This window comes from Colobus angolensis, unplaced genomic scaffold, assembly GCF_000951035.1.
Source record: "Colobus angolensis palliatus isolate OR3802 unplaced genomic scaffold, Cang.pa_1.0 Scaffold6, whole genome shotgun sequence".
In the NCBI taxonomy this organism is placed as follows: domain Eukaryota; kingdom Metazoa; phylum Chordata; class Mammalia; order Primates; family Cercopithecidae; genus Colobus; species Colobus angolensis.
This window is the reverse complement of record NW_012119598.1, coordinates 27504943-27529942: the sequence shown is the minus strand read 5'-3', so window position 1 is coordinate 27529942 and position 25000 is coordinate 27504943. Positions and strand designations below refer to the sequence as shown.

At 42.6% G+C, this 25000-nt stretch overlaps 7 non-coding genes and 1 pseudogene across 7 annotated transcripts; 7 read left to right on the top strand and 1 right to left on the bottom strand.

Annotated features, from left to right (window-relative positions):
• Positions 1–3363: 3363 nt before the first annotated feature.
• TRNAR-UCG lies at positions 3364–3436 on the bottom strand. The gene has a single exon. It is a non-coding gene; the product is annotated as a tRNA-Arg (tRNA).
• Positions 3437–4060: 624 nt separating this feature from the next.
• LOC105526837 overlaps positions 4061–25000 on the top strand; it is a 37176-nt pseudogene continuing 16236 nt past the window's right edge.
• Positions 6719–6790, top strand: TRNAW-CCA. The gene has a single exon. It is a non-coding gene; the product is annotated as a tRNA-Trp (tRNA).
• Positions 12908–12979, top strand: TRNAM-CAU. The gene has a single exon. It is a non-coding gene; the product is annotated as a tRNA-Met (tRNA).
• TRNAS-UGA lies at positions 13422–13503 on the top strand. Its single transcript has one exon. It is a non-coding gene; the product is annotated as a tRNA-Ser (tRNA).
• On the top strand, positions 14283–14354 carry TRNAQ-UUG. The gene has a single exon. It is a non-coding gene; the product is annotated as a tRNA-Gln (tRNA).
• On the top strand, positions 14837–14908 carry TRNAQ-UUG. Its single transcript has one exon. It is a non-coding gene; the product is annotated as a tRNA-Gln (tRNA).
• On the top strand, positions 20901–20982 carry TRNAS-GCU. Its single transcript has one exon. It is a non-coding gene; the product is annotated as a tRNA-Ser (tRNA).

Here is a 25000-nt window from a genome sequence, read left to right as displayed (position 1 = left end):
CAAAACCGAAGACTAGCTACCAAGACCAAAGAACCTCCTTTTCCTTTTACCTCTGATTCCCGTCCCATCAGGCCTTCAATTCAACCTAATTAGCTCTCTTGAATCTGGCTCTTCTTCCCCAGCCCTCAGACCACCTTTTTTTTTTTTTTTTTTTTTTTTGACTGAGTCTCGCTTTGTCGTCCGGGCTGGAGTGCAGTGGCGCGACTTGACTCACTGCAACCTCGGCCTCCTGGGTTCAAGCGATTCTCCTGCCTCAGCCTCCCTAGTAGCTGGGATTACAGGCGTGCGTGCCACCATGCCCGGCTACTCAGACCACTTTTTAAAATGAGGTACTTAGTTTAGGTACTTAGAAGTACTCATGAGAAAGTTCTCATAAGTTATTCCAACAGCTTCTTAGTCTTTTGGCCTCCGGTTCCTGATCCCTTAAATGATATATTCATTTCTTCATTCTTACAAAATTTTTATTTTTTTTAGAATAAAAATAAGCACTTTGAATATGGGTAGTGAGCCAGAGAATTGCCTATTTTTTCAAATTGTTTATATGTGAAATAGCAAAAGCCAAGCACTTTGCTAGGTGCTGCTCATGCAATGCAGAGCGAGATTTCTGAAGGATTACAGAAGTTAACAATGAAACAACTGAGTGCAAGTAAGTGCAGCCGAAACACAGTAAGTAGCCCACAGGAAGAGTTCTGAATCTCAACCACAAAGGTTTTAGTTGGTTGCCTGGAGGGTCACTTAATTAGACTCCAAACTTCACGAAGAAAGGTTTCAGTTTTACCTTCTTTACCTCTGAGTTCTCTATAGGTGCCTAATAAGTATTTCTGGAATTCATTATACTTAAGCTCAGATCTGGATCTGAAGGATGTGTTAAAATGAGACAAATTGGCGTCGGGTGAGAAAATGGGGTAAGGTGGTGTTCCAAACCTAAACCTCATGGAATATGGGAGAAACTGAAGAAACTTCCCTATAGTTGAAACATTGCTTTTTGGAGGGGTCCTGGGAAGGGCAGTGATGAGAGAGAACACAAGTAATGTAGTTGAGGGCAGATTATGTAGGTAGAGCTAAGTTAGCACTAACATAAAATGTGTTTCTGACTGTGTCCCTTACCTCCGCGAGAAGATTGCCGATGACATGGGAGGCCTTCATCTTCTGCATCTGTCCGACCTTTTCAACTCCTTTTCTGGTCACTCTGTCAAGGGACCCTGGAACTCCTGAGACGTGAAAGGACCAGCGCTATCTCAGATGGTGAGGGTTTCTTTACCCTGACCTCCGCCATGTTTGCTTGGAGCCCCAGTGCTCATCCGTCATGGCCTTTTTAAAAATAGCACAGCTTCTGTCAAGCCTTCTTGAAAAATTAAATTTTTTATTGTAAAAACTTTCAAGCATATAAAGAATGTGAACAGGCAATTATCTGTATACTCATCACCCACATTCAATAATTAACATTTTGCCGTCTTAGTCTCATCTACCTATTTCTGCTGAATCATGTGAAATTCACTTGCAGACATTATGATATATCACAACAAAATCCATAAACATGTGTCGCCTAAACATGCGTCTTTTATTTAACTACAATATCATTAACAAAACTTTAAAAAATCAAGCAATTCTTTAAAAGTATCTCATATCTGGTTGGGTGCAGTGGCTCACGCCTGTAACGTTTGGGAATGCTGAGGCAGAAGGATTTCTTGACCCCGGGGTTTGGGAGTACCGGTAACAAAACAAGCTCTTCTCTTGTGCCTCTGTACAAAACAGATTTTAAAAAATAAGCCTGGCCTGCTGGCGTGCTCCTGTAATCCCAGCTACTCTGGAATTTTAGGCGGGAGGATGGCTTGAGCTCTGGAGGTTACAGTGATCGCGCCACTGCATTCCAGCCTGGGCGACCGAAAGAAACTCTAAATAAGTGAATAAAAACATCGAAGCATTTATTTAAATTTATCTATTTTTAGAGTCAGTTTTTATGTTTCCTTACGTTCTTTCACATTAGAACAGTCTCCCAGCTGTTTATTATTTCCTCATGACATCTTTTAATCTCTTCCTTCCTTCCTTCCTGCCTTCCTGCCTGCCTCCCTTTCTTTCCCCGGCCTGGGCAACACAGGGAGATCGGTCTCTACAAAAAAATAGAAAAATAATTAATCAGGCCCGGTGGTGTGTGCCTGTGGTCTCAGTTACTCGGGAGGCTGAGGCAAGGATCACTTGAGCACCGGAGATCGAGGCTGCAGTGAGCGGTGATTTCACCACTGCACTCCGGCCTGGGCGACAGAGCGAGACCCTGTCTCAAAACAAAACAAAACAAAGTAAGAAAAAGAGTCTAATTGTCTCATAGAATGTCCTACATTCTGGATTTGTCTCATTATTTCCTTATGGCATCTTTTAATTTATTTTTATTCCTTTTAAATTAGAAGATAAATCTAAATGATTGCTCTTGTGATTGATTTGAGTGATTAGATTTAGGTTAAACATTTTTGCCCAGATGCTGTTCTTTACACTGTACTAGCTTCACATCAGGAGGCACTTGTTGGGATATCCTGCTGATGGTGAAGACCGAGTGGTGCCCCCCAGGGTTCTTTATTTCTCCCTTCGCAATTGACAAGTAATGTTGGGGTGGCCCTTAACACCATGAGCATATATTATTTCCCAACCACCTTTTCCTAATGGTTTTAAGGTCGTTAAACTCGTTCGTTGCTTTGGTCTATTATTTTTCTAAGGTTTGCAAATGGTGATTCTTCTGATTCTACGAGTCTTCTGTATTTGTTAGAAGACACTTTTGTCAAACGTGTGGACCTCTTTTCGGCCTTTCTTCGTACCCCAGTCTTTCCAAGACGTTCCCATGGCAGCTTCACATTACCCCTGTCGTAACAGCCTTGAAATTCACGTAGGTTGGCACTAAATTGTAATTGGGTCTGACGTGTTTGTGCTTTATGGTCTAGAGTGCATTCTATAGCCTGTAAGGTCTATAAATGGTTCTCATACTCGAGCGTGCAAACGAACCACTTGGTTAAAACCCAGAATACTAGGGCCCACACACAGCGATTCTAAGTAGGTCAAGTGTAGTGCGGACTGGCAAGGGAGGTCGACCTAGAAAGTTGTTATTTTTAAGAAGCTCCCAGGTGATGTTACTGGTTCAGGGACTGGACCAAATTTTGAGTAGCGCTGGTCCAGAAGATGGACTGTATGGCGTTATGGTGGAGAGAGAGAGGATAAACAGTCGCGGAGTGGCTAAGTACACGGCAAAGGCAAAGGCTGTACATTGTAGGAAGGGATCAACAATGAAGATAACTTAGTGAAGTAAGTGGAAAGAGTACATTTCTGATTACCAACTTTGAGGACGGAAAAGAGTACTAAAGCAGTCAATCGCCCAAATAACCACGGAGGGAGTTGAACCTTCAATCTTCTGATCCGAAGTCAGACGCCTTATCCATTAGGCCACGTGGTCTCAGGCTGGGAAGTGCTTCAGTTTTTTGATAGAAAATAATCTCCTTCCCATGAGCTGTAAATGTACTTAGTGAAATCACGGTTGTAAACAAAGGAATTTCCAACCCCTGAAAAAAACAGCCTGGTTGGGGAGAGACGAGGTTTAATGGTAGAAAAAAAAAAAAAAAGAAGTACTGCAATTGGCCGGGCGCAGTGGCTCACGCCTGTAATCCCAGCACTTTGGGAGGCCGAGGTAGGCAAATCACCAGGTCGGGAGTTCGAGACCAGCCTGGCCAACACGGTGAAACCCCGTCCCTTCTAAAAATACAAAAATTAGCAGGATGTGGTGGCGGGCGCCTGTAATCCCAGCTACTCGGGAGGCTGAGCCAGGAGAATGGCTTGAAAACCCGGGAGGCGGAGGCGGAGGCGGAGGTTGCAGTGATCCGAGATCGTGCTCACTCCAGACTCCAGCCGGGGCGACAGTGCGAGACTCTCTGTAAAAAAAAAAAAAAAAAAAAAAAAATTACTGCAATTGTGTTCGCAGCCGCCGCCGTGCTGCCGTCGCTCTCTAACGCCAGCTCAGCGCCGCCTCTCGCTGGCCGAGCTCCAGCCAAAGGAGAAGCGGGGTAAGTAAGGAGGTCTCTATACCATGGCTCGTACAAAGCCGACTGCCTGCAAATCCACCGGCAGATCCACCGGTGGTAAAGCACCCAGGAAGCAACTGGCTACAAAAGCCGCTCGCAAGAGTGCGCCCACTACTGGAGGGGTGAAGAAACCTCATCGCTACAGGCCTGGTACTGTGGCACTCCGTGAAGTTATGATTCTCAAACTTCCCTTCCAGCGTCTGGTGCGAGAAATTGCTCAGGACTTTTAAAACAGATCTGCGCTTCCAGAGAACAGCTATAGGAGCTTTACAGGAGGCAAATGAGGCCTATCTGGTTGGCCTTTTTGAAGACACCAACCTGTGTGCTATCCATGCCAAACGTGTAACAATTATGCCAAAAGACATCCAGCTAGCACGCCGCATATATGGAGAACGTGCTTACGAATCCACCACGATGGGAAACATTTCATTAAAAAAAATTCTCTTCTTCCTGTTATTGGTAGTTCTGAACGTTATTTTTTTCCCCATGGGGTCAAAAGGTACCTAAGTGTATGATTCGAGTGGAAAAATGGGGACAGAAATCAGATATTGGCAGTTTTTCCATTTTCATTTGGGTGTGAATTTTTAATATAAATGCGGAAACGTACAGCATTAATGCAAGTTAAGATGTTTCGGTGAACAAGTTTCAGGTTCAACTTTATAATAATTATAAATAAACCTGTTAGATTTTTCTGGACAACGGCAGCATTTGGAATGCTTGAGTTGAGAGCCGGAGAGGCGAAGGCAGAACCAGACTGCTTCCCACATGCAGGGAACCACCGCTGCCTTACGATGCTTCCAGGTAAAGACTGCGGGTTAAACACAAGAATTTACTTTTGCATACTCCGCAAATCTCACTCAAACAACACTAAAATATACATCCAAATAGGGAGAGGAGATAACAGAAACAAAATTTTGTCACCTGGAAAGCTGATTGAGGAGTCAGTGATTTTGAGAGCCCTGAGAAAGCTAAATCCTAAACCAGGAGTGGGAAAAGCAGAGACAGTAGATTTTCACCACGGAGCCCCCATTTCTATCCCTTTTCCCTATGCCAGGCTCGGAAATTGTCAGTACAGCTTCGTCTGGAAACTACCTGTGTGAACTGAATTTAGCCTTCCTCCAAACCCCTTAAGTTCATATGCTGAAGCCCTAATCTCTAGTACTTCAGAATGTGACAGTATTTCATCTGCAAAATGGGGAAATAGAATGAAATAGTGTTTATAAATAAATAAATAAAGGGAAAAAGAATGTGACAGTATTTGGAGATAGGGTCTTTAAAGGGGGTAATTAAGGTAATTTGAGATCATGAAAGTAGGGCCCTAATCATAAGGGCAGGTGTCCTTATAGGAAGATATTAGAACACGGACACACAAAGAAAAAATCATTTAAAGACAGAGGGAGAAGATAGTCACCTGCAAGCCAACAAAAAAGGCCTCGGGGGGAAAAAAAACATTAAACAGGTAAGTTCTTTGATCTCGGACTGCTAGTGTCCAGAAATGTGAGAAAGTGATTTCTGTTGTCTAAGCCACCTAGTCTGTAGTATTTGTTACAGAAGCACAGTTAACTAATACACTGTCCTTCCTCCATCTTAGAAGGCTGGATGTTTCTTTTCTTCTTTTTTTTTGAGACGGAGTTTCGCACTTATTGCCCAGGCTGGAGTGCAGTGGCACGATCTCGGCTCACCGCAACCCCTGCCTCCTGGGTTCAAGCGATTCTCCTGCCTCAGCCTCCCGAGTAGCTGGGATTACAGGCATGCGCCACTACGCCCGGCTAATTTCGTATTTTTAGTAGAGAGGGGGTTTCTCCATATCGGTCAGACTGGTCTTGAACTCCCGACCTCAGGTGATCCGCCCGCCACGGCCTCCCAGAGCCAACGCGCCCGGCCTTATTTTCCTGAAAGAGCAAAATATCGGGTTTCTAGGCTGGAACAGTCATTCTCAAACTTTTTCCTACATCCCAATCTCCTGGAAGGCTAGTTAAAACAGACTGGTGGGACCCACGCCCAGTTTCTGATTCAGTAGGTGTGAGGTTCCGCTTTTCCTAGCTTCCCTGCTGCTTCCGACCCTGAGGCGCTTCTTGAGAATAGCTAGGCTGGAGGAAGTTAATCCAAAGGGCTAGAGGAAAACGGTGAGTTCAGTAAATGTTAGCGGCTTGTTTTGGGTTATTTTTGTGAACTGAATGGCTCGTGTACACAGTAGAGACCAGAGGGCCCGTGGATTTGGACTGAGAGGTGAGCCTTTAGGCAAGAGATATTATTCATGTTAGGATTTTGAATCCCAGTAGGTTGAGGATGGGGCGGGTGTGCGGATAGGTTTGAGGGAAGTAAGTGCTAGCTAGGCCAGGTCCTGCGGGGCAGTGCAAGCCTGGAATCCTCTTCCTGAAGAGGGAGTAGTCTAGCGCATTTACAGAAAGTGGTACTACAAACTTCATAACCGTTCCTATTATAGTTTCACCGCAAATCTAAACTTGAACTTGAGAAACAACTGTTTTTCATATATGGAGCATTTATTTGGGTTTGGGGCTAATATTCAATCCGGCCACTCCCTTATTTTTCTCAACAAAGCCTTAGCGAAACTGTGAAAAGAGATCAAATCAAATAATGAAATTGGGAGGAAGATAAGATTAGATTCTTACTTGAAAACGAAAAGGCAGCATTTCAGTGACCTCGTGGCGCAACGGTAGCGCGTCTGACTCCAGATCAGAAGGTTGCGTGTTCAAATCACGTCGGGGTCAGGGCTGGTTGTGTTTTGGAAGGGGGCAAAATGATTTTTTTTTGAGACGGAGTCTTGCTCTGTCGCCCAAACTGGAGTGCAGTGGCCGGATCTCAGCTCACTGCAAGCTCCGCCTCCCGGGTTCACGCCATTCTCCTGCCTCAGCCTCCAGAGTAGCTGGGACTACAGGCGCCCGCCACCTCGCCCGGCTAGTTTTTTTGTATTTTTTAGTAGAGAGGGGGTTTCACCAGGTTAGCCAGGATGGTCTCGATCAGTCAACTCGAGATAAAGAACTCAAGGCATTGACAGAAAGGACACGTTTTGTTTTCTGCATTCACAGATGAGTGAGATCTCTCTCGTTTGCCCTTGGCTTGCTGTTACGACTCTAAAATGAATTCACCTCGTGGACAGGCTATCTTTGGCCACCTCTTTAAAGGGAGATTAAATGCTCTCTTCTGGCATTAGATAACTTTTCCTACACGTAACCCCCTAAAAGTTGGCGCTTTTTCCATGCTCATGCCCTGCCCTCTTTGCTTCCTGACTTCCTTTGCTTATCTGCCTGCAACACTTCATGCCTTCTCAGTTTCATCCCCACTCGACCTGGAGTCAGGAACTTGCAGCCATCCTGGACATTACTTCTTCTTCGCTTGGAGTCCCAAGTTGTGCTGAGTTTTATCTCCTCATATTTCATATCCCATTTATTCACTTCTCTCAATTATTACAGTGGCCTATTTGCTTCCATTTATTATCTCTTGCCAAGGATATTGACATAAACCTTTTTTTTTTTTTTTTGTCGCCCAGGCTTGGGGTGCAGTGGCGGGATCTTGGCTCCCTGCAACCTCTGCCTCTCAGGTTCAAGCAATCCTCCTGCCTCAGCCTCTCGACTAGCTGGGACTACAGGCATGCACCACCACGCCCAGCTACTTTTTGTATTTTTAGTACAGACAGGGTTTCGCTATGTTGGCCAGGCTGGTCTCGAATTCCTGACCTCAGGTGATCTGCCTGCCTCGGCCTCCCAAAGTGCTGGGATTACAGGCGTGAGCCACTGCGCCCTGTCCACTTGTCATTTCTTTTTAAAACAAGCAAGCATTTTCTATTTTACTGTATTTCTAAAAAGTGTATAATTAGAGTTCTGTTAAAGTTCTATACTGTTATTGCACAGTAATTATTTTCTTGCTCCAGATTTCACTGTTAGTAATTGTATTAGTTTGCTAGGGCTGCCATAACAAGTACCGTAGACTGGGAGGCTTAAATGACAGAAATTTATTTGCTCACACTGATGCCACCTTGGCAGAATTATAAGTAATGACAGAAATCTAAGATGACTTGACTCCATCTTGCTTCTACACCTCATAGGCTAAATTGTTTTTTGTTGTTGTTGTTTTGTTTTGTTTTTGCTTATTATAGGGCAGAGGCCAAGAGAACTACAATAGGAATTCAGTTTACAGATACACTTTGAGGCAAGGAAAACTGGCCTCCACCTTCTTTTGTGGAGATTGAAGCTGCATTCACAAGAACAGTTAAGAATTATGGTAGGGTCCTGAACTTTGCTAAAGAATAGGCATAGACAATAACCTGCCACTGCTTAGCTTGTTTTTCTATAAGTTTTTTACTGCCCCAGGGTCACTAACTGGGGGTTGCAAGATTTATAACTTCCCGGCCAAGAGCGGTGGCTCACGCCTATAATCCCTGCACTTTGGGAGGCCGAGGTGGGTGGATCACCTAAGGTCAGGAGTTCGAGACCAATCTGGACAACATGACGAAACCCCCTCTCTACTAAAAATACAAAAAATTAACCGGGCGTGGTGGCGCCTGTAATCCCAGCTATTCAGGAGGCCTGAGGCAGGAGAATCATTTGAACCCAGGAGGCGGAGGTTGCAGTGTGCTGACACCATGCCACTGCACTCCGGCCTGGGCAACAAGAGTGAAACTCCATCTCAAAAAATAAAAACAAAACGAAAACCTGGCATTTGAGACGTTTCTGAGATTTAGCTTTTCAGGAGATCAAGAGATGCCACTTGATTCTGAGACCCCTGCACCCAGTACAGATTTTAATCCATACAATATTCCAATAAAGAAGAGTAGAGCATGAAATGAACTCAACTTAAATTTGTGCAGAAGTGACTATTTTTTTTTTTCTTTTTTCTTGAGACGAAGTCTTGCTCTTATTGCCCAGGCTGGAGTACAATGGCGCAATCTCGGCTCATTGCAACCTCCACCTCTCAGGTGCAAGGGATTCTTCTGCCTCAGCCGCCTAAGTAGCTGGGATTACAGGCACCTGCCACCATGCCCGGCTACTTTTTGTATTTTTAGTACAGACAGGTTTTCACCATGTTGGCTAGGCTGGTCTGGGACTCCTGACCTCAGGTGATCCGCCCACCTGGGCCTCCCAATGTGTTGGGATTACAGGCATGGGCCACTGCGCCCAGCCTGTGACTGAGCATTTTAAAGACAAAATGAAGGAACAGAAAAGGGGGTGAGCAGGGCTCAGTGGAGTGAAAAATTACAAAAATCAGAAAGAGGAGATTGGTTCATATGAAACCCATCTATGTTTGCTAACTGGTGCTTACAGAAGTTAAGCTCCTACCTTCCCACAGAAGTGGGAGACGGGCTTTATCTTCAGGTGTTCTTTGGAACAACAGTGCATTCTTTTGGCAGTCTTGATTTTTCTCAGGCAGGCACTTTAAAGGGGACTAGGGTCATCCTAGGGATGTGGTCTTGAGCTGTTAGAAATCATGTTAGTGTCTTCAGTCTTTAAAGGTCAAGGTTGAGGCCTAGTTGAGAAGAACGTACAGAGGAGCCTGACTAGAGTTTGGTCAAGGAGAGTATCGTTTTCGTTTGACACAGCAGACGTAGAGTGGCAGGCCAGGTCTGCCTAATGGCTGAACAAGCAGGCCTCCATGACAACAGTTTCAGCACTAACTGAGTGGTTAAGTTAAATATTAAAAGAAAAAAAAAAAAAAAAAAAGCCAGTGCCCTTATACAAAGGCTATGTGTCTTTAAATGCAAGCACACTTACATGTAGACATATACCTTAGTATGTCTTTAAATGCATGCCAAGAGTATGTCTTTAAATACATACACACTTACATGTAGACATATAGCTTAGAAGGTATATAAGCTCTGGAAAACTTTGTGATTTGGGGTTGGTCTGGCCATAATTTCCTGGCCTTCTCCATGTACCTCATTACAAAAATAAACTCCTGGCCAGGCGCCCTGGCTCACATCTGCAATCCCTGCACTTTGACGGTCACATAGCCTGAGTTCAGGAGTTCGAGACCAGCCTGGCCAACATGGTGAAATCCCATTTCTACTAAAAATATAAAAATTAGCTGGGCATGGTGGCACACACCTGTAATCCTAGCTACTTGGGAGGCTGAGACAGGAGAATCACTTGAACCCGGGAGGTGGAGGTTGCAGTGAGCTGAGACAGTGCCACTGCACTCTAACCCAGGCGACAGAGCAAGACTCAGTCTCAAAAAAAAAAAAAAAGAAGAAAAAAGAAATAAACTCCCTTATTCTCCCTTACTTCCCAGTTCATCTGCATCTCATTATTGGACCCCAAGAATAAGCAATCTGACCCTTGGTTTGATCGGGGAGCAATAGTAGCAGTATTATTCAGTTACAGAAGTGAAAAATAAGAAACTCAGAACGCTAACAGGAGAGAATTGGTTAAATAAATTTATTATTTATAATAGAGCAAAGTATTATGTAGCCCTTAACGTGATATTGAAGAATATCTGATGTAGAAAGATGCTTAAGACACTTGAAATAGACAAATGATGTATTAAGCAATTAACTGCCATGTATGATTATAGATTAGTCAGATTATACAGTATGATCCGTATGGCTAATGATTATACTGCAATAGTAATAGTAATTATTTCTGGGTGTGGGATTAGACATTATTTTAATTTGCTTGCTTTTTGCTGACTTGTATTTTTAAAATATTTTAAGATGAGAAGTTTTTCTTTGAAAAAAGAAAATATACAAATTATGTTAAAAAAAACTGCTGCACATATACTCTGTGCCAGCTCCATAGAAAGATGCATCACACAAAGTTTTTGCTCTGGAGGAAATGGTAGTCCAGTGGAAAAGACAGAGAATATCAACTCATAATTAAGGAACAGGATGAAATTTAGAAGGATAAGCCTATACTTGACCCAGATGTAGTGCATTGATATAAGAGTGATGACCTCTGACTGGATAATGTGAGTGCCAAGAGTGCAGAATGTGGGATTTAGGGGGGAAATCACAGTCTATTTACACCAAAGCAGGATTTTGGACTATTATGAGAGTTATCTATGATTTAAAAAAAGAGTGAGAAGACAGAGAAAAGAACCTATATACTGATCTACAGTCTAGGTAGATGTAGTTTTGTTTGTTTTCATATATGACAGGTAAAACTTAGATTATTCTGTATCAGGAAAGATACATTGCATAGTGCAACTGTAATTGTTGGGCTTTTGCAACATGATGCAGAGTAACATGTAGAAGTCACCTTTTAAAAATAACCTTGGGCAATTCATCTCCTGATCTTGAACTCCTGGCCTTAAAGGATCCTCCTGGCCTCAAGGGATCCTCCTGCCTCGGCCTCCCAAACTGCTGGGATTACAGGTATGAGCCACGGCCTAACTTACTATCTATATTAACATGACTTTACTATTCCGCTATTTTCATCAACATACCTTTACCATTCCCAGAGACCTTTGCCTAGGAAGCTAAGGTTGCAAATAAATTTTATTTATTCTAGCACCCTATTGTTTATTCCAGGAAGTTCTTGAAACACGTATTAACTTTTAATAGAAGGCCATGGCCAGGCACAGTGGCTCAGGCCTGTAATCCCAGCACTTTGGGAGGCCAAGGCAAGTGGATCATCTGAGGTCGGGCCAACATGGTGAAACCCGTCTATACTAAAAATACAAAAAGTTAGCCGGGCGTGGTGGTGGGCACCTGTAATCCCAGCTACTCAGGAGGCTGAGGCAGGAGAATTGCTTGAACCCAGGAGGCAGAGGTTGCAGTAAACAGAGATCGCGCCGCTGCACTCCAGTCTGGGCTACAGAGTGAGACTCCCTCAAAAAAAAAAAAAAAAAAAAAAGCCATAACTGAGGCTTCCACTCAACAGCCAAGTGGATGAGCTTGATTTCCTTCCCGAAGCTCAAACTTTCTCTCTCCCCTCCCCTCCCATCCCCTTTCTCCTTTGTCACCCAGGCTGGAGAGCATTTGATGGGCCATCTCGGCTCACTGCAACCTCCTCCTTCCGGGTTCAAGCGATTCTCGTGCTTCAGCCTCCCAAGGAGCTGGGATTACAGGCGCGCGCCACCCACGACGCCCGGCTAATTTTTGTATTTTTAATAGAGACAGGGTGTCACCGTGTTGGCCAGGCTGGTCTCGAACTCCTGACCTCAAGCTATCCACCCGCCTCGGCCTCCCAAAATGCTGGGATTACAGGCTTGAGTGTCTTTTTCACTTCGAAAGTCTCCAGATGTCACGTATCAGCAGACTTTCTGCTTACTTCTATGTTCAAAGGTTTACTCAGAATATTTAGACATAATATTTGATTGGATTTTTAAAACATTATAGACAGAGAACATACATTGTCACTTTTTAAAGGACGATATGATAGATAAAAAAGAAAACAAACCCATGTAATTACTTTTAGCACCGGTAGTTGAGTGGTAGAATTCTCACCTGCCGAGAGGGAGATTCAGTTTCGGTTCCCCCTCGATGCAACTGTAGTTTTTTTTCCCACTGAACATTTTCGATGAAAATCGCAAGTAAAAAAGGTTTGGAAGTAATAACGACTCCCTCTGGTATCCAGGAATGGCTGAAATTTGCCCAAGCATTTATAATTTCACCTTTATAAATTATACCAATTAGCCTGCACTTGTTTTTCCAGTAACTCGAAACATGCTTCCATCGGAACTCCGGAGAATTTCAACCTTAGCTGATTCGAATTTATCCAGGAAGAATTCTAAACCGCTGGTGTTTAGAAGTGGCGTGCAGCCCCATATGGATGGCCAATGTGCACTTCTCATTCTCCAGGATAATTTGGCAAAGGACAACAAATCATTTAAAATTAGAAAGATGCCAAAAATTGTAGCCTTTAATATATACATGAAAAGAGTGCTATTGTGACAGCAGAGTGGCGCAGGGGAAGCGTGCTGGGCCCATAACCCAGAGGTCGATGGATCGAAACCATCCTCTGCTATGTGGCACTGTGTATTTTACTTGAAGACTAGGACACTGCAAAAAAGGAGTTTTAAATGAGGCGTGCTAACCGTTAGCGGACCTGACCCGTGTAAGAATCCACAAAGTAGTCTGGTGGAAATGCAAATTTGCAGTCTTCAATATCTGTAATCCTACTAATTAGGTGTGGAGAGCCTTTCAGCCAGTCTTTTAGATTTGGAGACCATTTAGGGGTTGGCGTGTGGCCCCCTCCTAAAGTCTTTCGTACTTCCTCCATCAGACAAGTCTTGCAATTTGCAATATCTCTTTTAGCCAATATCTAAATCTTTAAAATTTTGATTCTGTTTTTTTAACCAGAAGAGAGATTTTCCAGAGTTGTTATCTTGTCAAACGAATTTAAAGATGTCTGTGAAAAGAAACATATATTCCTCATGGGAATATATCAACGGTATTGGAGGAGGCACGTAGTCGTGGCCGAGTGGTTAAGGCGATGGACTTGAAATCCATTGGGGTCTCCCCGCGCAGGTTCGAATCCTGCCGACTACGGTGTGCTTTTTTTTAAATTTTTTTCTTTCTTTCTTTTCTTACACTACCTGTGCAATCACACAGAATAACATGGAGTAGTATTTTTTATTTTTCTGTTATTATCTTTCTCCATATGAGTGGAAGCAGATAGTTTTAGATCTTTTGTGTAACAAGACTTAGAGAAAGATTTTCGAAGTGTTACATGGGCAAGCACTTGAAAACACAAGTAATTTCTGACACTGCTATAAAAATGATGGAAAAAAGCTCAAGTTGTTTTGCCTTTAAGTCTTCTTGAAATGCTGTCTCCCTATGTGAAATTCAGCTCACGTCTGACTTCCAAAACCGTGCTTGCCTTTAACTTATGGAATCAATATCTCAAACAGATCCTTTCTGGTTCGCCTCCTATCATCCTACTTTCAGAGGCCAGAATTGCAGAGGAAACACCAGATAGAGAATCTCGAAAACTGTTGCATAGATGTTTTAAGAGATGTCTAAGTGTTGATATTTTCTTTTATAAACTTAAGTAGAAAAACGTATCATGACCTAAAAGTTCAGCAAATGGACAGTTCTGATTAATCAAGGAACGCTCCTATTCATAATCTCTGGGCAGATCCGAACAAGTTTTGGGAAAGGTGAGTTCTGTTCTTGCTTTCCGCCTGCCGGAGCAGTTTTGTTGCTTTCTCGGAATCTGGGACTATGCACCTATTTTGAGAGGCCAAAGTAAACAGCACTCTCAATGGATCAAGTCCACGTACTACATTCATGCTATCAAAAATATGCTAGGATGGCACTCTGTTGTTGGCCCCATGGTGTAATGGTTAGCACTCTGGACTTTGAATCCAGCGATCCGAGTTCAAATCTCGGTGGGACCTGTTACACTTTTAGTGCTCTTTCCTTCTCTCAAATTACCATTGTACACAGAAGAGCGTGCACCTGATCACTTAAGCTCCTTAACATCCCATCCCAGTAGGCAGCACGATGCTTCCCTGCAGAACAGCATCCTCTAATTTTTCATCTGAAATTTCACATCTGTCCTCTCTTGCCTCTCCTCTCTTGTTGGACGCAAGTTCCTCAGATTTAGATTATCAAATGCAAGTTTAAGGATACGTGTTTCACCTACCAGACCTTAGTTCTTTCCTTTTTTGAACAATACTCAAACAGCTTCAAGTTTTATCACTTTCTAAGATGGACTTGGTCCAGGTATGTTTATAGTGCATGTGAGTCTCTTGGAGCCTCTGCTATGTGGGATATAGATAGTATTAATTTAATAAATATTAATAGAATACTGTATAGAATATATGACACGCTCTGTAATCAATATTTATAGATATTCATGAAATTGATAATGGAATGTGGCCCCATGGTGTAATGGTTAGCACTCTGGACTTTGAATCCAGTGATCCGAGTTCAAATCTCGGTGGGACCTGTTCTAATTTTGGTGACCCATCCTTCGTTCTTCTCTTAAATCATCAACACACTCTGGTCTGTGGATTTACCTTCTCATTCACAGTTTCTTCTCCCGATTAGCAAGTGTCATGTAACTCCCGATTGTCATTTCTAGCTTCTGACTAGTATCATGTCCTTGTACATTCTTGGTCTTTTCTCTTAGCATCCACTCTTCCCTGACTTCCCAAAGGCAGCCAGGGTATTATTTGCGTGCTTAGGGTGCTTAATGGTTTATGTGTCAGAGGCCCCTCCTGCGAATCTTTTCTTCTTTGGAGGTCCCTCAAAATGCAAGGATTTACATAAGAATTGTAGTAGCAAGTGCTTCACGTAAGGGTCCCATAGTATATGGCTTCTGAATCCAGGAATTTGAGTCCAAATCTCTTTGGGATTTTAGCAACATCTTGGTCAATTTTCCTCTGTGGTTCTCTTAAATCATTAACCCACCTTCGAGGTGTACCCACTTGGCTACAAGCGCTGCCAATCAACATGGCACCCTGTCCTGGAGAAAACTGTCTCTATCTACCGACTTCTGAAATGTTAGCCCTATTCCTATTTTACTTGATGTCTCTTTTTGCCTTTTTGCCCAGAGTTTCTCAGATTCTGGTAAGTTAGAATCTTGGCCCCAGTGATTAAGAGTTTATGTTTTACAGCCCCCAGTCTCAGTTTCTTCCTTTTCTAGAGCCTGTTTAAAGCGTTCCATCTGCTTCTAATCACTAACACTGTCCTTAAAATGTTTGGACTGCACAGCGCTACAGTTGTACACATCTTAGAGCCTCTGCTATCTCTACTCAGCTGGGGCTCCACCCAAACTCCTTAAGCTAATGCATTGTCCACATTATTTGAAAGATTAACTGTTATGTTAAAAGTACACATCAGTCTTTCAGTAGGGATTCAATTTCAATGTCCTAGTGACTTAATGGCTAGCAGCTAGGCTTCAAATTTCAGTGGACCTGTCTCAGTTTTGGTGACCTTGCTCTTGAGTTTACCCAAATGGAGAGGTACACTTGGGCATGTATAGATAGTCTCACATACTTGCACTTCTTTTCTGGAGCAACATCCAGCTTCTTGCTCTTTCCTCTGGCTACTGAAAGTTGTCCTCTGCCCATCACCCTCATGTATCCCTAGAAGCTCTTCTTTTGAAAGCTTTGCTTTGCTTTGCTGGAGCCTGAAGCCAGTTAGATCACTGTAAGTTAATCATCTGCTGGGATGAGTAAAGGTTCATGTGTCAGAGGACCCACATATGACTTTTGTCTTCTTCAGAGCTCACTCCGTATGCTCTGCATGCTATCTTTGGACTTGGGCATGAAAATGTGTAAACCACAAATTGAGTCATCTGAGAGCCTGCATTTTTCTCCCCATGCGAAGCTATTAGTGTTCCTTACATTGAATCTATGCCCATTTTAAAGATTAACTGACCAGATGCAATAGTTTACAAGTCTTCACTAGAACCTTTGTTATACAAAGGTACCATGGTATAACGGTTAACACTCTGGACTCCAAATACAGCAATCCCAACTGTTGGTGGGCCTCTAAATTCCTTCTGTTGACTCTCTCTACAGTTCAAAACATATCCTCCAGGGCTCTCAATGACAGCAAAAGTAGAGCTCCATGAACTCCTCTGGCCTCTAAAAATTGTTCCAGAAAAAAGCCCTGTAGACTTCCTTCTGCCTATTTAGCCCTATTCATGGTGCTATCTTAGTGACTCTTTATTAGCTTCCTATTGCTTACCAGAAATTTGGTGGTTTAAGACAATATGAATGTATTTGTTGTTATTTATTTATTTATTTATTTTTGAGACAGAGTCTCACTCTGTCGCCAGGCTGGAGTGCAATGGCACAGTCTCGTCTCACTGCAACCTCCGCCTCCCGGGTTCAAGCCATTCTCCTGCCTCAGCCTCCTGAGTAGCTGGGATTACAGGTGCCTGCCACAACGCCTGGCTAATTTTTTGTATTTTTAGTAGGGATGGGGTTTCACTATGTTGGCCAGGCTGGTCTTGAACTCCTGACCTCGTGATCCGACCACCTCGGCCTCCCAAGGTGCTGAGATTATAGGCGTGAGCCACTGTGTCTGGCCTATTTTATTTATTTTTTAAAATAGGATCTCAAACTATCACTCAGGCTGGACTGTAGTGACACAATCATAGCTCATTGCAGCCTCAAACTCCTGGGTTCAAGTAATCGCCTCCCTTCAGCCTCCCAAGTAGCTAGGACTATAGGTGCACACCACCATCCCTGGCTAAGGTAACGTGAATTAAATTTTTTTTGCAGTTTTGGATATCAGAAGTCTACAATAAAAGTGTTAGCAGGGCTGTGTATCTTCTGGAGACATCATGAGATAATTCATTTTCCTGGCTTTTTCAGCTTCTAGTGGTCCCTTCCTTGAATCACTTATTGCTTCTATACTCACATTTTCTTCTCCTGACTCTGAACCTCCTGCCTTCCTTTTATAAGGACCCTCTTGATTACACTGGACCCACTTAGATAATACCAGATAATCTCCCCATCTCAAAATCTTCAGTGAAAATCCATTTGTAAAATTCCTTTGACCGCTTAAGGTAACATAAGGTAAGATATTCACAGGTTCTGGTGATTGGTTGTGGACCTATTTTTGGGGTCATCATTTAGCCTACCATACCCTCTATTAATAAATAGGAGGCATTTGTTAATGCTCTTTAGATTTAATCTATTGGTCATGGCTTTTTTCAAAAAGATAATGTATAGATTTTTATACACAAGTCTTTCAATAGGAGAATCTTGTGGAAAGGGTCTATAATGTAATGATTAGCATCTGAACTCAGATTTGGCAAATTTATGACTATGATGTCTGGTATTTTTCTCAACTATACTGCCTTCCAGCCATAGGATCCACTGCTCTCTGGCTGATCAGGCCTGCCTGAATATATTAGTTATCTGTTGTATAACAAATTGCCCCCAAATTGGCAGCTTAAAACAACAGACACATATCTCACATATCATGAAAGTGATATCCTATCACATTTTCTATATTCTGTAGGTTAGGAGCAGGTCACTAGATCCAGCCAACATTCAAAGGGAGGAGATTACACAGGAAGTGTGACCAACACACTGTTAAACACTCTAGAGACCTCAGGGCAGAATAAGCCCCAATTGGAACTGGTCTAATGCTATGACTGATACTTTGCAGACACCTTCTTTTGCTTGGTCACTAAGTGCTGTATTGGGAGCAATTCCTGGCACCTTTCAAATGGGTAAATTATCTCTTGCCCTCACCTTTTTTTTTTTTTTTTTGAGACGGAGTCTCTGGCATGGAGTGCACTGGCATGATCTCCCCCAGGCTGGAGTGCAGTGGCCGGATCTCGGCTCACTGCAAGCTTCGCCTCCCGAGTTCACGCCATTCTCCTGCCTCAGCCTCCCGAGTAGCTGGGACTACAGGTGCCCGCCACCACGCCCGGCTAATTTTTTGTATTTTTAGTAGAGACGGAGTTTCACCGAGTTAGCCAGGATGGTCTCAATCTCCTGACCTTGTGATCCGCCCGCCTCGGCCTCCCAAAGTGCTGGGATTACAGGCGTGAGCCACTGTGCCTGGCCGCCCTTATCTTTTTAAAACTAGTTTTCCTCTGTGTCTTCCTTTATAATCAAGCCAGTATTGAAGAACTCGACTGCTACTGTCTTTTAATATCATGCCTGAACAAGTGAATTAGAATCTATAGGGATAATGCCCTTACATGAATACTTCTCAGAAGTTCCCTATGAATTCAAATGTGCAGCATGGAGAACCACTGAGCTAATTTTCCCCTGACCACCCTATTTAACTTGCCACCACTCCTATGCATATACCATCCTCTGACATACTGTGTATTTTGCTTTTTTTTTTGGTGAGACAAGGTCTCATTTTGTCAACCATGCTAGAGTGCAGTGGTGCACTGTTGGCTCACTGAACCTCAACCTCCCGGGTTCAAGCGATCCTCCCTCCTCAGCCTCCTGAGTAGCTGGGACTACAGATGTGTACCACCATGCCTAGCTAATTTTGGTATTTTTTGTAGAGATGGGGTTTCACCATGGTGCCCAGGCGGGTCTCGAACTCTTGAGTTCGAAGAATCCGCCTGCCTCGGCTTCCCAAAATGCTATGATTATAGGCATGAGACACTGTGCTCCGCCTATATTTAGCTTTATAAATTGTTTATTGCTTATTTCTACATAATTAGGTTTCACCAGGACAGGGAATTTTGTGTGTGGCATATACATTTGTTCTTAGAACAATGCCTGGAACATACACAATGCTCAGTAAATATTCGTCAAAAGATTGAATGAATCAAAGAACCAATGAACCCTTCAGGTCCAGGTTTGTTTATCATGCTTTAGAATTCCTAATCCAAACACAGTCAAGACCAAGCAGTATTTTTTTCTTTCCAGGACACTTCAGAATTTGTTGCTAACTGAAGTTTTAAAAACATGAAAATTCGTACATTTCGGGGCCTGCTATGTTTTGATGATGATCTGATGCCTAATATGTCTGATATTTGTTAGGTAATTCCTTGATACCTTCTTAGGATATACAGTTTGAATCCTGATCATATCCTTAATTGCTTTGCTTTGCTTTGCTTTTGAGACAGGGTCTTACTCTGTCACTCTGTTACCCAGGCTGGAGTGCAGTAGTATGATTATGGCTTGATGCAGGCTCGCCTTCCCAGGCTCAGCTGATCCTCTCACCACAGCCTTCCAAGTAGCTGGGACTACAGGCACCAGCCACCACACCCTGTTAATTTTCTGTATATTTTGTGGAGTCGGAGTCTGGTCATGTTGCCTAAGCGATCTTCCAGCCTTGGCCTCCAAAAGTGCTGGGATTACAGGTGTGAGCCACTGTGCCTGGCCTTATTTTTTTTAATGCTACATCACGTCAAAACACACACATACACAATATTATTGTTTTTGTAATTTTATTGGGTATAGGTGAGAAAACAGCCCCTGGTATCCAGGAACTGGTCTGACCCTATTCAGTAGGCCTGCATATTGTCAGGAACTGGCCAGGCCATGGGGTTCTTCTGTTGTGCCTAATCTCACAGAATATTAGCATCAGACTGACTTTTCTGATTGTGATGAAATGAGTCAGAAACAACCAAAGAAAGATTGGGCACGGTGGCTTATGCCTGTAATCCCAGCACTTTGGGTAAACCAAGGTGGGTGGATTGCTTGAGCCTAGGAGTTTGAGGCCAGCCTGGGCAACATAGTGACATAGTGAGAGCTTGTCTCTATAAAAATACATTTATTTTTTTAAATTTAGAATTTAAATGAAATACAAAAAGATAATAAAAATGACAACACTCAGGATCATTTTCACCACATTTCTTTGTACAGAATAAGCAAAAACAAAACAAAAATCCCTCAGAGGGCTCCACGATTCTTCAAGATACAGTCCAAAATCTAGGATCTGACACTCAGAACCAATCACAATTTGACTGTGACCCATCACTTCAACACTTTACCAGTCACCCACTTGGGCTTCTAGGAGAGACAATGGTTATTTCTCAGATGCATTAGTGCCATCATACGGCAGGCATCCCTCTGGGAATCCTACCGAGGAATGTCCAGGAATGCAACAATAGACATACGTGGTTTAATGATGGTGTTCGTATACATGACGTAAGAAAAAAGACAAAATCCGATTTGATTTAAAGAACAGGAGCAGTCACTAATTCATTTTTCCTTTTAAATTTATCTTATTTTTCCCTTAGAAAGTGTACTTTGTCATCATGGAGCTCCAGTGGCGCAATCGGTTAGCACGCGGCACTTATACAGAAAGTGTACTTTGTCATCTTTATTAGGGTCTATTCCTCCCTCCCAGTCTGCTCTTTAGTTTTTCTTCCTTTATGAGAGTAAGAGGGCCATTTATCCATTATTTCCGTCACTGAAAACATTTAACAAAAGAATAGGAATTGCCAAATGAAAGTGCTGAGAAAAGGAACATCACATATATCGCGGTAGGGTGGGGCTTGTGACGAGGTGGCCGAGTGGTTAAGGCGATGGACTGCTAATCCATTGTGCTCTGCATGCGTGGGTTCGAATCCCATCCTCGTCGCTCTGCTTTCCCTTTCCATTTTGCTTTTTAAGGTTTCCTCTTGAGTGAGATGGCATCAGGTATATCTTCCTGTTTGCTCACTGAGAATGAGGTGTATTTAGCTCCCTTAAGAGAGGTATTCTTTAGTACGTAGTAGAACATTAACCTGTGCTGGCACTAACAACCTTCTGTCGGTAACGAATACTGATCCTATTTTATAAAGGACTGAAAAATTACAGTAGTTTTAGCTCCGCTCCCTCTGCGCAGGCAGAGGTGTATCCACCGCTGCTCCAGATTCGCAAGACTCTGTTGTAGTTGAAAACTGATTTCCGACCCTCTGATTTTTTGCTTAATCCCCTAAGTAGCGCCTGGCCTTTCTCCTTATCTAGCTGTGATCCGGTGGTTGTTAATTATACGTAACTGGGGATATTTCTCAAAATGCTCGTGTCTCCTCCCCTCCCCCAGACCCAGTTAAATCGAAATCTTTAGGGGGTAGAGTCAGGTGGTCGTTTTGCAAGTGCCTTGGGTCTCCCGGGTTAAGAACCATCACTGACCTCACTTCCTTCTTAGTTTTGGTTTCACTGTTTTGGCAGTTTTCATCATAAATGTGTAATCATAAGGAATTGGGTCTGGCGCAGTGGCTCACGCCTGTAATCCTTGCACTTTGGAAGGTTGAGACGGGAGGATCACTTGAGTCCAGGAATTCGAGACCAACCTGAGCAATATATCAAGGCCCCCCCCCACAACCCCACCCTCCCCGTATTTAAAAAACAAAAGCAAACAAACAAAAAACACAAAAAACAAAAGAACAACAACAAAAAAAAAGAGAGAGCGAGAAAGAAAGAAAGAAAAAAGGAATTGGTTACATATGCCATGTCATTCCTAAATAATGAAGCCCACAGGACCATTACAATTTATGTTCCATAAAAATCACACACAAAAAAGACTGCTAAACTTGCTAAATAAATATTTAAAACTGCCATTTGGCCTGTATCTAAACATTCCATATCTAAACAAAAAACACAAAAAATTGGTTATGCTTATGCCATGCAAAACTTTTCAACTTAAAAAAAAATTCTTTCTTTTTTTTATTCATGTGGTTTATCAGAGGCTCTGTTGTCTTCCAGGTTTAACACATCTCCCCTTAATCTGGTTTAGTGGTGGACAAATGGGAGGTGTTACATAAAAGTTAGCTACCTCTATGTCTGTGAGGTTTAATGTTTCAGAATTCAAGACTGTTGACAAATTCCTGACAAAGACCACCACAGACACACCTGTAGAAAAGCAAAATTAGATTTGTTGGTTTGTTGCAATGAGGGAGACAAAATGCCATGGTGAACCATTAGCTGACCGTAATTTTGTGATTGTGTATCCTAACAATTTTTATCTAGAAAGTGAGAGAATAGGCTGGGTGTGGTGGCTCACGCCTAAAATCCCAGAGCTTTGGGAGGTGGAGGCAGGCAGACATATGAGGTCAGGGTTTGAGCCTGCATGGTGAAACTCCTTCTCTACTAAAAATACAAAAATTAGCTGGGTTTTGGTGGCACATGCCTGTAATTCCAGCTACTTGGGAGGCTGAGGCACGAGAATTGCTTGAATCTAGGAGGTGGGTGAGCCGAGATCATTTGAATCCAGGAAGTTGCGGTGAGCCTAGATTGCGTCACTGCACTCTGGCTTGGGTGACAGAGTGAGATTCTGTCTCAAAAACAAACAAATAAACAGAGAGGATAAAGCAGGATTCTCTCTATAACTGGTAAAGAAGTAGTAGTCATATTTACCAGAAAGGAGGAGATGTTTGGTTACTTTTGTTATTTGACGATGTCCTTGTTTCTTATTTTTACTCCCCACCATTATGAATTGTCTTGTTTTTATCTCAAGTCATAACGGCCACAAAGTGTTCTTGCCTGTTGGTGTTTTTTGAGATTGGTTATACCCAATATGAGTTGACCAGAGATTTGCTGTGAGAGCCAGGCCAGCTCCTAGCAACTCCAAGTCCTATCTATTAATGTCAGACCAGTTCTGGCTATCGGGGCTGTTTTTGTCTTCCTCAAGATATAGGTTAATTTGTAAGTTTGGTAAATTCTTCATTTCTTTCCGTATCTAAGCCCTTTGCCTAACAACTCTGTAATTCCTCCCAAAGAGATGTGATATATTTCCATATCACTTTGACTTTGGCCTTGGGTGTGAGAATGACTTTGGTCAATGTGATGTTAGCAGGGATGAGTCAATTAGGGCCTTTAAATATGCCTGCATAGTTGGGTGTCCATATGCACCTCTGCCATCTTCATGAGATAAATTTTCCCTTGGGTAGCTGCTGTCTTTTCACACTTTGCCCCAGAAAGAATGTGCTTTGAACTAACTAGAGTTCCTACTGTGAAGCGCAGAGGAGATAAGCTGAAGTGTACTTACATCTTAAGGTACAGCCGTTCATATACTCTGACCTAGAGCTGTTGACCTTCAGTTGACACACACAGATGCTTATTGTTATATGTTTTTAAGCATTTGTGTGTGTGTGTGTGTTTTAATGGAGCAATAGCTGACTGAAACATAGTCTCTGCTCCTTGCAAGTCATAATAAAAATCTTTATGGTTTTGGTTGGGCATGCTGGCTCACATCTGTAACCCAGTACTTTGGGAATTGAGGCAGGAGGATTGCTTGAGGCCAGGAGTTCAAGATAAGCCTGAGCAACATAGCGAGACCCTGTCTCTACAAAAAATAAATTAGCTGCATGTGATGGCACGCACCTGTAGTTCTAGTTACTTGGGAGGCTGATGCAGGGGGATTGGTGGTTGAGGCTGCAGGGAGCCATGATTGCACCACTGCATTCCAGCCTGGGTGACAAAGTGAGACCCTACATCATAAAAATATGTAATACAATCTTTACGTTTTTGAACTGTAGTGGAGGCAAAATTTTACCTCTATTTTTATTATAATTTCTCCAACTGAACCTGAGAATTAAATTGGTGTAAGGCAGATTAATACAAAAAGACCATATGAATTCGTTTAATACAAGTTTTCTGTGGCACAAGAGCCTTCATTGGAAAATGAAGATACTACAGCACAGTGAGAGTGGAACACTTACATGCTGAAATAGAAAGTGGTAAACTATGTAAATGTAACACCGCAAAGGGGGTTGGGCTTGGATAGTTACTTGGGTAGAGAAGTGGCTGAGAGGATAAAGGCTCATTTAACAAGATTTGTTTACACAGATTTCCCTCAGCCTCAGTTTCCCTACAAATTAGAATGAATGATACTTTCATTCTAGTTTAGGGGGAACTTATTTCACAGAGGAATTTAATCTTCTGCTTTTAAGAAACAGAGTGAGAGTCAGAGTGATATTCTTGCACCTGCTATTTTTCAAGTGCCTTTAACTCAAAATAGTCACTATGCCAGAGGGGCATAGTTTTTAACTCCTTCAGAACATATCTCTTCTATATAAAGTATAATTTACTTATGTAATCTACTTACTCATTTTGTGTTTTCTGTGTTGCCTCCGCCTCGCTTCCTTCAACTCCAAACCTCTTAAGGACATGAGTTTTTGTGTACTTTTGTTACTGTGGTCTGAAAATAGGTGAGTAATGTACAATAAAGTATTTTGAGAGACAGAGAGATGACATTCACATAACTTTTATTATTGTATGTAGATTGTTATAATTGTTTTATTTTATTAGTTATTACTATTAATTTCTTTAAATGCCTAATTTAGAAATTAAACTTTATCATACGAGTGTGTGTATAGGAAAAAGCATGGTGTATATAGAGTTCAGCAGTATCCAAGGTTTCAGGCATCCACTGGGGTCTTGGAACATAACTCCTGTAAATAAGGGGGGCTACTCTATTAAATTCATGAATCTCTTAATCCCCTCTGCAACTGGACGCAACTCTCAGTGTTTATGATACACATCTAGAAATCTTTCTTCTTGATTTCTTTTCTTCCAGTCTCTTTTTTTTTTTTTTTTGAGACAGAGTCTCGCTCGGTCGCCCAGGCTAGAGTGCAGTGGCGTGATCTCCTGCCTCAGCCTCCCCAGTAGCTGGGACT